Below are 18,136 nucleotides of genomic sequence, written 5' to 3' on the forward strand. Positions count from 1 at the left end.
CAATATCTTATCAAGCCCATTATCAAAACGCATTAACCTTTAGGTCAGTTCTTAGTAGAAAGAACGGAAAGATAACTGGGAGCTTTCAAAGAACTGCCAGATAAATGCAGCAACCCTTGTTTATCAGCAGCTGTGAACTCCACACGTGTAGCCACGTCTCCCACTACACTCCACTTGAAAGCCCACAACTCTGAACACCAAATGCCTGTTGTGAAGCTGAAGACACAGAGGTCCCCATGAGCAGGAAGCTGACAGGCGCCTCCTGAGCATGCTAAGTGCAGCCGAGCTGAAACCCCTGCAGAGCACAAACAAAGAGATGTTTGTAACAGGAGGACACACAGGGGTTCAGGAGCTAATTGGCCATAAATCATTTAATCATAGAAAACACCAGGACAGGAGAATAAAGTCCTAGTTCAGAACAATTTTGCAAAAAGAGAATAATAGCCATATTATCTCATTAGCAGTGTTCTTTAATGAACTTGTATTCAATTTCAAGGTCTTGCATTCACAAAGTAGTCTCGAAAACTCAGCTACACTCAGTCTTCAGGCATTTTATCTCAGTCCTTGTGAGAAAGGACTGATCTAAGTTCCACTTGGATTATTCTGTACAGCATAACCAGCTGATATGGTATCAATAAGGGATCAGTATTGCTGTACTACATCTAATAGAACTGTTAAATATTTTCATTTCCGTTCAAAAGATAATGCAGATAGTAATTAGGATAACATCGCAGATAACACCCATAAACTTACCTGCTAGACAAGGATTCTGTATGTCTCTATACTATATGTATGTCCAAATGCAAGTCCACTAGTTGATCTGTTCTGTGTGGTGTTAAATGTACTCATATGTATTCAAATAAAACCAGAGAACAGCAAGTATCTCACCAGAACTACCTATTAGAATACACATCTCACATTCAGAAGATTTCCAGCGAGCTTTTGGTTATTAATATCACTAGGGCACCTTTGAGGAGAGCAGCGCTGCTAACCTCACCGTCCTGGCCGCGGGCCAGGGCTGGTAATTACTTTCTGCACAGAGGAATCATCTCTGCATTTACAGGCAGGACCTTGAGCTCCCAAACACAGTAAACTGGAGCGGGCTTCCCACCAGCTCCCTGGAGGGACTTCCATGTGTTAAGTGGCTTATTATATTCCAGCAGAAAGCAGGGGCACAGGACACTATAGCACATACTGCTGAGATCAGAAGCCTTTGAGCACAACTTAGAGGTGACAATTTACAGTAGATTTCTGGAAGGAACATCTGTCCTTGCAATTGGTGCAAAAGGACCCCCGGAGAAGAAAGGGGTCTGGCAGGGAGAGAAGTGACACATTATCCTTAATACCTCACTCACCACACTGGTCTCGTTGATTTGTGCTCTTGATAGTCTTAGCATGGATGAGATAGCCTAAAAAAAAAAGAGAATTTTATTTGAGTCAAAGATCCCACATATGATTTCTTCAAGACAAGGGAAAACAAACAAACAAAAAACACTACTCAGAAAGAAAAAAACCTCATTAGGTTCCTTACAGCAGCCCTTCCAACCCATCCATTTGTCAAGGCAGGATGACTCTACATCATGCATCCAGGCTTATCCTACAAGCCTGGTCATCTTTTCCTTAGAGGAAATTTCACCAGAGCTTAATAAACCTAAAGAAGTCCCACTGTTAAACCTCTCTAGGGTTCATGTGTATTCTTAAAAATGCTTAAATCAGAGAGAGAAACCAAGCTTAGCAACAACAACTCTGAGAAGACACAGTGCAGTAAGGGAAGCTACGCTACATCCTCCATGCAGACTCCTTGGTTACCTGGAACTACTCCTGCGAGTAAGGATAGGAGAAATGTACCTAATATGCGGCCATCTATAACATGATTCATTACATACACCTCCATAAAATAAGCTAAAACACATTCTCGCTATTACAGTAAGAGCTATTGATTTTTTCCTGCTTTGTTTCATTTTTGTCCAGCTTCATCAAGGTAAGCTATTATCCACCCCGAGCAGTGACGAGGAAGAACTGCCTGATATGATGCACTGGAGTCCCTGCACAGGGGGCACGGGAAGGGTAAAAATACACTTATCACTCCTGGCCAGAAAGGCAGCACCAGAGCAACGCACAACTTCAGTTAAACTCTTCTTAGTTTCAAGAGATTGGAAGACACAAGAGCTTTTTAAAATGCGTGCATACATATATATATATATATATATATAAATATACATGCATATGCACAAATATTAAAGCTTATCTCCTCTTCTAAGCAAATCTTCGCAGCTCTCTCAACCTTACCTCTCCCTCTCTCTTCACCTCAAAGTTTTTCTCCTTTCTTATTTTCCCCGGTTTTCTAATTTGGGTAGAACAAGCAGAGCACTTACGATTTTTTAAATTGTAAACGTATACAGAAGAGACCACATTTAATGGAACATTATGACCATTAAGACAGTTTTCTTATAAAATATCTCCAGCCCTGAACGGGGAATTTCTGAACCATCTGTAACAAAAAAGCATTAAGAACACAATACACTAGTGAACACAACTCCTCCCAGTAAAACACCCTGCTTAAAAGCTCTGTTCTTTAACCATTAATTCACTTACCATTTTGATTATCTATAAAGCAATCCAAAAGCAGAAGAGTAAGAATCCCTTCCAGGGCAACAACAGAAAAAAATTAAAAAGAAACATAATATATATACTACAGAGAAGTTTCAACAGAGAGGAGGCCACCCCAGAAACCATCTCTTTAAAGGATCCATAAAGCCAGACCTTCTCAGCAGTTGCCATTTGCTCCCCACTAATTCCCCGCACACCCAGGGCCACCTGAATGCACTCAGAGGGTTTGCACAGCTCCCCAGCGCGGCTCTCAGGGCAACCTCTGCCGGGTTTCCACCTGGGGAAAATTAACTCAGCAACTGCCAAGCTACTCATAAATGATTTTCCTAGACCTTGTTTTAGGAGCATTTCACAAATCCCTGAAAAAGCAGCTGTTCCCAGTATTTTGTTTCAATGATGTTGCCAAAGTAGAAAAAAAAACCAAAACGCTGCAATCAATACACTCTTCCATATACAAAGATAATTGTCTACCTGCTGCCTTACAGATTTTAAATATCCAAAGAAACTGACTTTTTCTTCCAGTTCCTCCAAAGGAAACCTGTTTCATAAAAGATATATCAAAGATGGGTCTTTTACATTTCCTTCTGAAAAGGCAGAAATCAGACTATTTCAATTCATTCTGGGAGCAGTTTTTACACGAGTGATGAGACAGTGACAAATCTTACAGTCAAGTCCCTGTCCTTATGCCTCATAAGTTAGTCAAAAATTCAGTTTTCCAAGAAAAAAACATCCGTTGATGGGTGGGTGGTGAGACAGACGATTACAGAGCTTACAACAGATCCACAAGGTACACAGAAAATGAAATCTGAATTTATAGCTATTGATTTGGGCCTCTTCTGCAGGACTTGTTATATATACACCAATAAAGCACCAAGTAGCCAGGAGCTGTTTCAGCCACACATCAAAACTGAAACCTTTCCACAGCAACATCTGCTAAGGAAAACCCCAAACTACCATCACCCAATGCCCTGTTGTTAGTCATGCAAAGAGCAGCTGCAGTGGGCAGCTCCCCTCCATCAGGAACAAGTTTCCTCAGCTTCCATGGAACCTAATTCAGCAATGAAAGGGCACTGATGTGCAGAAGCACAGGGCAAGCGAGCAATGAAATCCTTTTGCCTCTGCAAGGAGTTTGGCCGGGATGCTAGACAAGAATGCTGTTAAATGGAGCTCACGCTCTTCCGAAGTGGAAAGAAATGAGAGCAGTTTTCAGGAACAGCTTTCCCCTCATCCCCAGCTTCATACTGCAAAATGTTTGAATAAAACTAGTCAGATAGAGAGATGTATGTTTTAGAATGGGTTTGCAGCATTTTTTTTTTATTTGCTTTGTATCTTTTAGCACTGCAAATGGTGAACTTAGAGCTCTGACTACCTAAGAAAATCTGCCACCTCAGGATGTAGAGGGCATTCCCTTGGGAGTGATGAAACCACCCAAGCAGGTCAGGTGCCTGACTCCGGTGAGAGCAGATTCCCAGGCTATTTATGCAAATTGCATAAGGTGCCTGTCTTCAGCTTCTGGAGGTTTATAAATGCCTCAGTGAGTTTAGCCTTGGGTGCAGCGCAGGAAAACAAAAACAAAGCCAATTAAAACAGTGCTTCCAAGTGGTGTTTTAATTTTCTTTCTTTTCACATAAAAGTGGAAGATGTAACGCTTACTCTCAGATAAATGCACTGTAGAAGGGCAAAGCGCTGCAGCCTATGCTTTCATTGGACTGGATCTCCAACACTCTCCAACAATAATTAATGAACATCGCCTCGCTGCTCTACCTTAATCGAGAAAAGCATCAGCAATATTTTACACAGCAGGGAATAAGGGAACACAGGTGTTAAGTGGCTTGCCCAAGGTCACCCAGCAAGGCTGTGCCACAGCTAGGAATGAAATCAGTTCTCCTCTACTAGACACCCATGCGCAGCCTTTACAAAATAGTGCTGAGGCAACGCGGCTCCTCTTAAACTACAAACCCTGTAAGTGTTTACATGCAGTGTGGGAACATCTTTAAAGAGAAGACACTGCCTTTACATGTCGTGCTCACCTGGGCGGGATGAAGAGCAAGGGAGAAGGGAAGGACTTAGCCCTTCTACCACGCACCTCACCGTCCCGCCCCGGCACCCGGCCGAGTGTCTGCTCCGGCGCTGACGCTGTGCAGCAACGGGGGACCGAGCAGAGGAAAACGAGTGTGCTGAAGTCTGAGGTATCACACCACCCAGGAATCCTTAAAAGAAGGACTGTAATAATTTTCCTTTCTTAAAGGGCCTTAAACGGCCAAAGAGCACTTATGGGCCAATGGAAGCTATGAGGAAATAACAGCAGGTTCAGGAGCTTTCCTCTTCTTTCTGCTTCATGCAGATGTGAGAATTACCTACACACACACACAAATCCTCCCCCACAAAAAACAGCTGTCTGTGATATCTCCTCTATCCTAGACAGCTTCATGATCTCTATTGTTAATATAATGATATGCTGTTTCCACCCTTCAATTGCTTGTCACCTGAACTTGGCAGACATTAGGCGGACAACGACAGCAAGAAGGGAACCAGTAATTATCAGAACCAAACCCACTACCCTACTGGTAGGAGAGGTAGAAAACACTAATTATCAAAAATCTGTCTATGTATCTATGTATCTACATTTAGCTAAAGAAAAGGGCTACAAACTACAGACTAATGATGTTTCTGCTATTATGTTACATCAAAAGTCTCCATGGCCACCACTGTTAATCACTATTGTTGAGACAACAGCAAAGAAAATATGCACAGTCCTCATGATTTTCACATTCTTTGTTAGCTGCACTGTCTGTTACTCAGAAAGTAGTGTATTCCTACTAGGTGTGAGGGGCAAATTGAACGAAAGCATTTTGTTTTAGAAAGATAAAGCAAAATTTTTATCTCCTTCCCAGCTCCTGGATAGATGCTGGTGCCCACATTTATCCTTCTTTAGCAGTTGTGTGGTATCTTCCCACAGTTCCTTGCAAATAGCAAGACTAATTAAGCAGCACCTTGAAACTTAGAATCTCCTATGGGGTGAAATGTTTCTGAATATTGCAGAACGATTTGGTTTTCCATGTTGGGCCAGATAGTGATGGCAGCTAAGAATGGTGCTGGAGCCACCTTTTTTCCTGGCCACAGTCTGCCAGAGAACTGAATTTTCAGTTCATTTGAGCTGACGTAGCTTGACTACTGTCTACCAAAGGCAAAACTCACAAGAACAGTTCTCAAAAAGGTAGATTGAATATCCTTCTCCCTGTAATAGGGACTCTTTTTGAATAAGGATTATTCACAAGAGCGGGTGTCCAAGAAGACCACTAAATCAAAACACCTACTTAAAAATAAAAGAGAACTTATTACATCAAGAAAAACAGGAGGAAAGAAAACAGGACAGACATTTGAAGCTGAAGGGGCCCTCCTGCATCACCAGAATGCACTGCTAGACAGCCCTATAGCTATAGAAGACAATAAAAATTTAGCTTGCCTAATCAAAAAGCTCCACAGATGTTGTATTAGTCTATGTGACTTGGCAAAACACACAGGGAATAAGTCCAGCGGGTGCTGGAAAGGTAGTTCCTAACAGGATGTTCTTTGACAAGTTGTAAGGGGACTAGAGTAAGAAAAGCGAGGATGGGGAGGTCCATTTTATTGTTCTGTAGCTATGTTGAAAGTAGAAGTGTGTAAACTGAAGCTGTAGTTGAATTACTGGGACATGAATTAAATGTTTGACATGGGAGCTGAAAATCGTTAGTGACAAAGTCATCAAGGAAGATATAATGGTCTCTAATGTTTTTTTTCTTACACAAGTTTTTACTCACTACCAAGCTGGAAGACAGATTACACCTAAATTGAAGAACACAGAAGTTAGGAGATGTCCCCTCTTCCTTCAGTTTAGGGACAGCCAGCTAATGACAATATACTATAGATCACAAGCACTAAAGAGTGCATGTACAACTTACAGCTGATAAAATCCTTAATATGACCATACTAGCAGCCTTAATTAGGCCTGAAAAGTTTAAAGCGAACAGTCCAGACTGGATAGTGACAATTAACCAGCTGTGACTAGGAACAAAGAGAAAATAACCTCTGCTGAGGAAGAAAGTGCGACGGCATTTACATATTTTATGCACAGGCTGATTATCCATGAATCAGAAATTGGAAGTAACAAAGTTACTAGCTCCAAATAGCAGCACTGGACATTTGTATTTATGTCCAACATTCAATTCTAAAACTATATACACAGGTGTAGGTGGGAAGTCAAGTCATCCAGAACTTTAGGAACTAGATAAACATCAAAAAAAGAAAGGAAAAGAACCTTTTATTTACAGATTGAAAACTTCCCCTTCAAACTGTATCTACACAGACACAATTGCTTGTTTTGGTTATATTTGGAAACACTATATATTGATAAGTTGATATTTCCTGAGGAGGTTTTTAAATAAATGGTAAGTATTTCGACTTCTTGATTATTTCTCATTTGGATAGTTCAGAGAATCTACTCTTAATAAAAGTGTATCAGCCTTTGCCTGAAAGTGTAATCAGAGAGGAACCATTTACCCACGCTGTTTACCTATAGTGACTGACCAGTGTTTAATTTGAAGCAGATTATTTCCTCAATTTCATTTGCAAAATATAATTGGAAAGTTCAATAAAGACATTTTAGTTTTTTTCTTATTCTTGTGGAAATTTTCAGCCTTCATACCACTTTCAAATAGAGCATCCTATTCCTTTTATCAATTCTTAATTCAAGCAGGGCACCTGTTATTCTCTACAGGCTTACACTGCAACAATAGACATTAGTTAGAGATGCCAATGTGTGTTTTATTACAAAAGCCATAGTAGGCTTTATCCATAAGTTTCTAAATCTCATTAAAGGTTCTTTCATATTCCAGCTAGAATAAAGTACACTTTTAACTCTGTAAATCTATTTCTGCCAGGACAGGGAATCTATTGCATCTGTAGTTACAGTGTATGACAAAGCAGTGCCTGGGGCTGAGTCTGTTCAAATGCAGATAAGGGGTCTGCAATGAATCACTGTCCTCTGCAAGGGACTGGCTTGGTAATCAAAGGTCAGAGATCACAGCATCACTATTCCCATTTCTCCAGCAAAGACAGAAGCTATGGTTGGATTTTCTTTCCCATTTCCTTTCTTCCTCCTTGCTGAAGATGCCTCAGGTTTTGTTTTGTAGATGAGCATTGCCTTTTGAGATAGCACAACTGCATAATCTATTTCTAACTTGGTAGGACTACTATAGAATTGAATTGTATAGGTTCTCTGCAGGATATGATTCAATTTAACTTCCATTATTAAGAATATACATTCCTCAGTGGCACAAAACCTCTTTTTTAAAAATTAGGCTAATACCAAAAGATGTGCCTGGAAGGACATTTCTAATCGGGGATTATCCTCTAGGCCTGTCACTGATGGGAGGTTCATTCCTCCTAACTAATTCCACTGAATCTTCTATATGAAAATATAATCATGAAAGTCCTGCTGTATATCCTAAAATTTACATCTGGAAGTCAAGGTTATGTTTCCATCTAACACTTACCAAGTCCTGGGTCCCGATTCAGCGAAGAACTTAAGATCATGACTGAGCCATCCAGAAGGAGAATTTTGGTGGGCATGACCTGACTCAGCAGTCATTTCACAAGCTAAATTTTCAAAAGCATTTACCAAAAAGAGCTACCTCTTTTTGTTTAAGTTTGTATCTGGTCAAAAGTCTGGGGATACTCCAAATCCCCAGATGCGTTTTTATCAGAATATTTTATCTAGGGAAGTTTGCAGTTAATGGCAGCCATTCACATTCATGCATTTAGACTGACAGGAGACTAAGGCTATTAGAGTTCCAGCTATCCAGGAAATTCATCCCAAAAATATAGTATGTAACTGGCACAGCACTGTTTAAATTCATCAGATGTACCCAAGGGAGGCTATTCCCAGAATAAAACAATCCAAAACAGACTGGCAATCATTACCCAGAAATATTCCTCATTATTGTAACTTAGAGCTTTTTTTTTCCCCTCCATGAAGACCTGCAAAAAGCAGCAGGTCTAGAAGACAACCTGATAAATAGAAAACCTTCTCTTAGAAACCCTGTTAACTGACAGATGGGAGAGAAGGGGAGATATAGCTGTTCTGGGATTTCAAATGAAGCAGCTAGTCACTGCTTAATGGATTTTATCAAGAGTGGAGGATTAGATTTCATTAACCCATACAGGCATAGGAGGAATAAGTCACCTGAGCAGAGCAGTACATTTTATACTAGAGCAGGCTTACAAGATTGTCAAACTGTTGTATGGATCTTGTCCTGATATGAATTTCAGTGAAGAAAAGGAAATAATAAAGGCGAATCTTGAAAGACAGTTTCTCCCACTTGCTTTTCAATTTCCTTGTTGGAAACTCATATTACATCCCAGCTCCTCTGACCTCATCCTACCTTACAGAAATCTTATGATTTTAAAAGCATCTTTCTAGTCTGGCCATCTACTTATTATGTAAGTAGAGAACATACTCCACACAGTATCTGATGCCTCTGATACCTAAGAAGTGCTGCCACAGAAGGCAGTCTTGGATGGAATTGCAGAAAGGGAATTATGGAGCATTTTAACCTACTGTTAAAAGTCCAACCAACTGTTGGACTTCCGTAACTGTATGGAAAAGGCATACAGCGAGGTCCAATGAAATTCTCCCATGTACAACATATGAACTGTGCAATACCTGCATTTTCCATGGAGGGAAATATTCCTGCTCCTTTTCTACTTAAAATTTTAGAAGGCATTTGGAATTCAGAGGAAAATGCAATCTAATCCACACCGAACTCAATTCTCATTTATACAGTGTTCCATTTATACCAGTCTGTCAGCTTAAAGGACCTTTGGAGTAGGAGTAATTACAGTTATGCACACTTCATGGCCCCATTATTCTGACAAAGTGGCGTAAGGAAGCTCCGATGCAGAAGAAAATCAGGTCTACTTATTTTTAATGCAGTGACTTTAATATGGTTGTGTTTTATCTTCAGTTCTGCCTATATATTTCAGTCCTCTCCTGTGCCTTTGTGTGTTATTTCTATTGCTTGATACTATACTCAGTCTTCCTGTACTATTGCCTTGTCAATAAAATATGAGAACGTTAGGGGTGAAGAGCGAGCTGTTAATTCAAGTCACATACTAGGTGATAGGGGAATGAAGGCCTATGTGTTTTGAACTTGTGCCTTTTTCATCCTTTCAGATCTGTTTGTGGTTCTGCTCTGACTGCAGGCCTGTTCTCTCCATATTCACAATACAGTGGTGATGTTAATAACACAGCTTCCGTTGACATCTTGTATTTTTGAACTTGTTTGATGCTCTTTTCTGGCAGGATTCCCCACTTTCTCTCCCCCCAATTTTTGTAATTACTAAAGAAAAATATTCATTTTCATCTTTTACTACTCAACTTTTAATACTTGTCAGCATAAACTATTTTAGAAACAAAAACATGTAAGTGAAAGTGTCTTAGAGAAAGGATCAAGAGGAAATTAAGCCAAGAGGAGCAGGCGTTTTGACTAGTCTTGAGTCATAGCAGGCTACATCTCAATGCAGGCTTCAAAATTTTCAAGCAGCTGACTGCTTTGAGTCAGCCCCTCAGCATGACAAGCCTCAAAGATTTAAGCAATGACAAGCAGTACATTTGCTGGTCTGTGGCAAAAGACAATTTAAGGATAAGCATCTCCAGAAAAGAATAAATTTCCCATAGCTGGGAACCAGCACACCTCCACCAGGTAGCAGAAAGATGATTCACAAATTGCCGTGTGCCCTGTTATCACACTCTCCTGTGTACACAAACTTCTGTGTATATCACATTCCTTTCTGGAATTCATAAAACAAAGTCTATACGAACGAAGCCTTATGTCCGTTTTCAAAAGAAAAGTCCATGAGCAGGAGTTAATGCTGCCAGAAGACAGAACATAAACCAAGTATTTGCCAGGGACACACAGGTCAAAGGAATGGGACTTGCAATTGCAGCAGTGGCAGTTGTATTTCCTAAAGCAGTGTCAGATGATAGAACCACTTGGTTTTGTACATCAGAGCCCATCACTCAAAGAGACTTTGATGTAGGCAGAAGAAACAAAGAATACTTTAATACAGGACTGCTACACACAAACAGAGCAAAAAAGGCCATGACAGGAAAAGTCAGGATGGTTCTGCAAAACAAAGTTACTTCATTAAAATAAAATTTAAAAAATCCCTTCCCATCCTATTTGTCTTTGCATTCTAAGGGAAAATAAGAAATTGTGCTAGAAGCCTATTAATAGAAGCTGCTCTAAATATCTGTACGCAATGGGATTCAGATTATAGTATGAAGAACATGAATTCTACACGACAGTCACAGAAACATATTTTTGTGAGGCAAATGTAGCATTTACAGCCTCCTCTGACAATTCTGCTGAAGAACAAGGTAATTAATTATCCTGCTAGGAAATATTGTAAGGGTGCTTCTCTTCTGCAATTTCTCTACGTGGGCAGTTCCACACTCGGTGCTCCAATTGACCCTTTTCAGTATTTGGCCTTTTGACAGTGGCCTCCCAAACATTAATTAATATTTGGGATGAAAGTTAAAAGCGGAAGGGAAGTCAGCCTCAAAGAGGCTGTTTTAAAGGGGCTTCAGGATAAAATGGAGTGTTAAAGGTAAAGCTCATACTACACAGAGAGATAAAAATCTTTTTCCTGTCTCCCCGTTACCTTTCCCAAAGCTTGCTTGCTCCGTTCTGGGAACAAATTTCCTCTGCAATTGGTAGTTGTTCTTTTCTTAGATGTAGTTGCCCACAGAACCAAAGCTAAGAAGGTACAGTATTTTTAGAGGCAGATTTCTCATAATGTATATAGGTAATGTATAGCCATTTTATGAGTAAACAACCAGATCTGGACGACTGCAGCTTCACCGAATTATTTGTTTTCCAGGTGTTAGTAATTTCTTATTCTGACAAGATATAGGTCTCCCAGTGCATTAAAGTATGCGTATGCCCTATGCTTTGTATATACATCTTTTAATCTTTTATGTATATACATCTTCTAATACACATCTTTAAAAAAAGAAAAAATAACGATTCTATTGAGATTTAACTCTGCTCAACAAGCATATAATTTGTATGCATACTAACGCAATTTTGAGAATTATGTTTTAGACAGGTAACAAAAAAATATCCTCTTATGCATACCCATTTTTGTGCCCAAGGCTACAGTTACACATGCTAAAAATGATGGATCCAGCTGTGTACTTTGCACAGGGAGAAGGTTCTTGTTTCACAGTTGCTGGTATTTACAAAACTTGAAAGACACACGTTAAGACTCACAGACTGAAGTGCACTATAACGTGTATTATGCCACCTAGTCCATGACAGGAAGATGATACACCTGATTCAGGTTTGTATTTCTAAAAATCTGGGTTTCAATGATAAAAATATAGGCTTTAGTAGTCACAGTCAGCTAGTCCCATGACCCAATAAGAATTATGTGCCTAAAATATCCACGTGAATCAGGTCTGTGGTGTGTGATCAACACTATCTTCACATCTAAACCATTACTCAGTACAGGAATCTACCAGGAGCACCTTAACTGTGGAATGTCTTCATCTTCTACCACCTTGAACAACTTTTCTGAAGTTACAGGCCATACTAGAGCAGACATTTATCAGATCTAGGTAAGTGAGGACTTCGCTCCCAAGATTTGCTACACAGCTCAAGTCTCCACAACAAGTTTAGTAACCAAAAAAATATGTCACCAATTCTCTTTCAGGAGGCACTCTGCAAGGATGACTCTACAGCAGCCTGCTGAATCACCCCATGCATGAAACATTTAATATACAGGACAAAATGAAAACAGGAGTGCTGAATCAGAAGCAAAAGATTTGGATGCGTGACTCTCTCAAAAATGTTCCCATTATGGTTACTGAATTCTCTGCTTCCCTTTTTTAAAAATTTTAACAGGCTGAATATAAAAATGCTTCATTTACTATACTACTAATATGCCGGGCTAGTAGGAGAACAAGTTACTTTCTCTTCTTGCTGCCGTTCTCCCCCTCCTTAGTAATTTTTGTCACTACAGCTCAGATCAATTGTTACACAGTCTTCCCCATAATGCTGTGATTTTAAAGTAATGCCTTCCTATATCCATAAACTACCAACTACTGCACACGCTCCTGGATCTCGTGGGAAAATTCACCAGAGAGATCATGTAATAAGGCTTTGCACAGAGGAAAATCACTAACACAAATAGATGCATCTTAAACTTGTTGGTCAATTCCTTTTTGTTTTATGTGTCTGAGCCGTTCAGTTCAGACAGAACAGCAGTTTGCAGGCAGAATTTTCAAGGAGATGTTACTGCTCCATGTCTTAAAGATACCTCTCCTAACCTTCAAGTTTACTTCTGGATGGGTGTTTTTGTTGACAAAGGGACTTGTCTAGTGATCAAGATTCTAAAACAGATGATTTCTGCATAATATGCAAGTAATGCAAGATACATTATATATGGTATTTCATATAACAATACTGCCATATAAATACCATCTCTTTGCTGCATCACCTTATTGAACATCTTGAGAACAATATTCCTGTTAAGCTTCTTTTGGCACTAAATTAGTTTTATATCATTGGAACTAGTTACTTCCAAACAGAAGAGTAAATGAAACTTGACAGCTGAAAGCAGATAAAGGGGAGAGATGGGAGAGGAATTTACATCATTAATCTAATTGAGATAAAGTGCCAGAACAAAAGGTGCATCAGTATCCCAGGGAAGGTGGTTGTAATAAATGTGGGAGCAGCACACAGAACATCAGGATAAAGAATAATGGCTTTAAAGAAAGAAAAGAAAAGGTTGTGCTTAGACCTCCCTGCTCACAGTATTGCATAAGCATGTGCTTAAATTCTATTGAAATCAATGGGACACATCCCTAAAGTTAAAGATGTACTCAAACAGCACCCTGAATAAGATGGATTCTGAACTGACTTCCCTGACAGTGGCAAATGCTGCCTCAGGAAGAAAGAAACTCAAGCAATGGCAAGATCACAATGCCAAGGAATTCCTAACAGATGTACAGTAAGCAGAAGAAACAGAAGAGAAAATCTGGGAAATAAATACAAAGAATTATTGCAATGAGAACAGATTGATAAAATGTGTTGGAAATTGCAACAAACTGGGAAACAAATACTGAACTCCTGTGCTGCTTAGATCAGTATGACTAACATTTGTAAGTTCAGAATGTCTGTAATTCAAGTTGGCTAGCATAAGATAAAACCCTAAGGAAGACAAGGTTGTTGTTAGTAATCTCTAGTAGCTATCACATCACTGTGGCCTCTGAGATGTCTGAAAATCTATAACTTGATTGCTTTGGATTGCTTTGCTTTAGGATTATACTTCTCGTTAGGTTTTCTTGAAGAGGTAAAATATGCAAAGGTGAGAACATAAACATTGAAAAAACAGAGTTTAACAAGCTTTCACTATATGAATATAGTAATTTAATAAGCTCATTTATAAATAATTGTCTGCAATACTGCTGCACACTGCATAAAGAAATCTAATTAACCATAGTAAATCCAGCAGCACTTCCACTGTCAGTCAACAGAGCTGCAATATATGATGAAATTATAATGTGTGCTATTTGCTCTATACACAAATTAATTGACATTTTGGACAGATGCTACCATGATCCTTTTACATGTTGCACTTAAAGCAAAACATATACCAAATGGAATTTAATCTGATTGAATAATGTAATACTAGCCTCAGTCCATTTCCCCCCAATCAAAGAGGCAATAGGTTTTGTAATACTAATTATAAATGACTTACAATTCATAGAACAGATTTTTAACAATGAGCTAAGATACTCACCATCCTGTAATTTTCAAATTATCTTTTAATTTACTGGGATTACAGATTTTAATAGGTGATGAAGTTTCTTTCCAAAAATTTAATGAACTTTACTAAATTTTGGCAATGCATGGTTCCTGTATTTTGCCTCTGAACTTAAGATTATTACTTTGTTTCTATTCAGTGACAGGACACTTTAATATTATAAACACCTCTAAACCCAAAGAAAAGTCCAATGGTACTACCCAAACCACAGGAATAAACAAGTTTCACTGAGCAAATAGCACAAGGAGAGGGGATTGATGCCAGCTGTTTTTGGTAAAGATGGGTTTAGAAGAAATGTCTGAGATGAAGAAGCAGTGACAAAGCTCCGATCTAGTGTAGCTAGATAGATTTAAAAATAGTTTTATCATCCTTCCCATGGGCTAGGGACTCACCTGATCAGGCAGACACGTGAGCAGCAGGTTCTCCACGCTGCCTGGCGAGAGGCTGCGAGCGTGGCCGCCTGCAGCCTGGCGTTGACCATGGTTCCTTCTACCAGAAGTTGGCAATCCCAAGGCAGTTCAATTTCTCAGCTCCTCACAAGGGTCTGACTCTGCAATCAAGAATGACATGGCTAGAAATTGTTCCCAGTCAGGTGGAAGACAGAAACAAATACAAAAGTAATCACCGGATCAGGGCCTGATAGGTCCATATCTATTCTGCCTTACCTGCTGCTCTTAAGAGCATTATATGCGTTCCAAATTCATCCAAGTTTTCTACTGCATGCTGAGCTAAGCCAGAATGCTTTCAAACAAAAGTTTAATTTTAATCATATGCTCAACTGCTTTGCTGAATCATGGTCTATAGGAGGGCAAAAGTTAGTATCAAAGATTCAAGGACTAAGTTTAGCATGCCAGTTATTACCACTTGCACTGTTTTAACAAAGACAAAAGATTTCATACTATTGCTGGACATTATGCCTGTGTTTTTGGGTTTTTTTCCCAAATACATTCCAAGTATTTTTTCCTCTGCACAGAGTAGAAGGGAAATGCTAGGCTGTATTTGCAACTGAATCATATTAATGGAGGTTTTTGTTTTAGTGATGCTAGGGCCAGAAAGCAACTTGTGGGACACAATAGCTAGTTCATGAAGGAGCTAAAGTATTCATCAACAAGAGTGCTTGGAAAACACAGCATACTCTGATCCATCACTTAGCTGTAGGCTTATGTGACATTTACAAGCAGCATGTATATTTTGAGACAGTTGACAATGACATCTTTATGTTTTTGTTATCAAAGCTTCCATCTTACAATCCCCTTTGGTCCCGAGTATTGTTAAAAATGTGCCAGGGTTATGGCTGTTCATACCTTTCCTCTTCTAAGTGGTACAATGATCAGAGAAGAGCAAAGTTTTATAATCCCTTCAAGCTATTTGAAAATGACACTAAATGACGTTTATAAAGATTTCTAAAAGTCAGAAGAGATTTATTTTCTTTTTGAGGGCTTGTTCTCACCTTTTGAATTGTGTTAGATGCCAATTCCTCCACTCTCTTTCCAGAAAAACACAATACGTAAGTTTCACAGGTCCCATAATTCTACTTATAGCACTTGCACAACAACCAGCATGGACTTTTTTGTGTGTCACAACTATTCTTAGGACCTACACAGCACTCATCTTCAGAGTTTACTGCCAACATTAGCTATTACATTCTTGCATCCTCATGAGGATTGTCCCCCTTTTTCAGAGGAAATCTATGGAACACAAAATTTAAAAAACAAGGAATTAAACTCAAGTAGCTCTTCTTGGAACTTGGGAGATTTCAGAGAAAGAGGTAAGAAGGGGATATTTTCATGTGAGCTGTTGAGGGGGAAGCACAGGTGCAAACCAACACAAAAGCCTGGTTCATGCTGGGGCTGAGGAAGCGCCGCTCTGAGCGCAGCTCTTCCAGGCACCGACTACAAACGCTCGTTGTGCGCTCCGAGATGCCTCCTATACAGAACTTGAGTGCGTGGTCTGTTTTAAGCACACCAGTGATTCCATTTGCTGAATTACTTTTGTGATGAGAGTTAACCAGCTGGCGAAAGGCTGAATTGGGGCTTGATTCCAAAGGAAATCTGTTAAAAATCAAAGGGTGAAACTTCCATTCGCTTTAATGGGAACAAGCTCAGGCCCATAATGGATGCTTTATGGACATTCTCAACATGTGAAAAGTAGCAGGAAACAACATACAATGAGAAGATGAGTTTATTAAATTCTGTTTTCAGAACACTCATATTAACTGATTTCACCTAAAAAGACTGCAGAAGCGGATACTTGTAGAACAAGGGTCTGTTTACAGAAAACCTTAGTCATGAAACATAAAAAGATCTAGAGAGATAAGGATGATGCTAGCCACTAAATGTGTCTCCTCTTCCTTCTTAACTATGAAAAATTTCAGAAAAATATGGTAATGTATTCTCCCCCTTTCCCCTTCCCCCCAAAAAAACATTATGGTTCATATATTGATACAGAAAAACAGCGAATAGAAAAAGACAGCAATTTTAATAGAATGGTAGAAAATCTTAGTACAATGGGAAAAGTCCACAATGAGTGAGTATCTGTTACATCCTAGTGGAAGCACGAGTTCCCATCCTAATCCACTCCAAGGGTAGCACTGCCTGAAAATTAAAAAGGTGGCAGCCCTGGCTCACATGCACATAGATATTATCCATCTCTTAATGCAACTACCATTACTCTATCTGGCATAAGAAATGACGTTAAACAGGCATCAGGCGACAACTGCCTGTCAAAACCTGTAACAAGCCAGCAGTGAGATCCATATCAGAATCATTTTCAAGATGTGTTCTTTGTTTTTCGTTTGTGATGACTAAGAATCCTCAATTAAAGAAAAAAAAAAGTATACTGCTTTTGATCTGTTAATTAATTCAAACTTGCAAGAGAAAAAGATGGAGGCAGGAAAACAGAAAGTGAGAATTTCTTCCTTAGTCTGTAGTTTAGACAGGTAGCTCTAGAAATCGTCAGAAACACATAGTGACGCGCTGAGGTGCACGAGGGCAGCTTCCCATCTCCGTCCCAGACAAAGCTGCTTTGCATGTGGCAAGCAGAGTCTCGCAGGCCTTGTGCAGCAACACACAACTGGGAGCAGCAGCCCGAGCCATCCTACCTGGGGTGGCCAGGCCAGGTAGCAGCAAACCAATGTCCCTTGCCATCGTGTACCACCCCGGGACTACACCGCAGCCTGCTATTCCAGTAACACCGGAAATCCCGTTCGTTTATCTTTATAATTGTTGCTAAGAGGCGAGGTCAGCGATGCAGTCCCCAGCTATGGGAGAGCGGAATGCTGCAAGGATATGGTCACGGCACGTCCCCAGTTGCACACATGGACACAGGAGAAATCCCAGCCTGTCCAGCCTCCCCGGCTGCTCCAGAGCCCCAGCCGCACCCGGGACTCCCGAGGAGCCTCCCTGAGGGGCTGCAAGATAACAGTGTTTAAAACACTTTGTGACTAATTTCTCACTTCCAGAAAAACTAAATGGCTGCCGTTTATATCTGTCGTTTTGAATTAAAAGAACATTATTTCACAAATACTTGATGTCTTAACACTATTTGCCGGAGTTCAGACATGAAAAAGGGATTTGGAATGAAATCAGTCTGTATGATAATTAATAGACTGACTCACAGAAAAAAACCAACACCATTATTGACTCAAATTATTGAC

The sequence above is a fragment of the Tinamus guttatus genome, unplaced genomic scaffold, assembly GCF_059628265.1.
Source record: "Tinamus guttatus ecotype Peru unplaced genomic scaffold, ASM5962826v1 Tinamus_guttatus_pri_ptg000649l, whole genome shotgun sequence".
Classification (NCBI taxonomy): Eukaryota; Metazoa; Chordata; class Aves; order Tinamiformes; family Tinamidae; genus Tinamus; species Tinamus guttatus.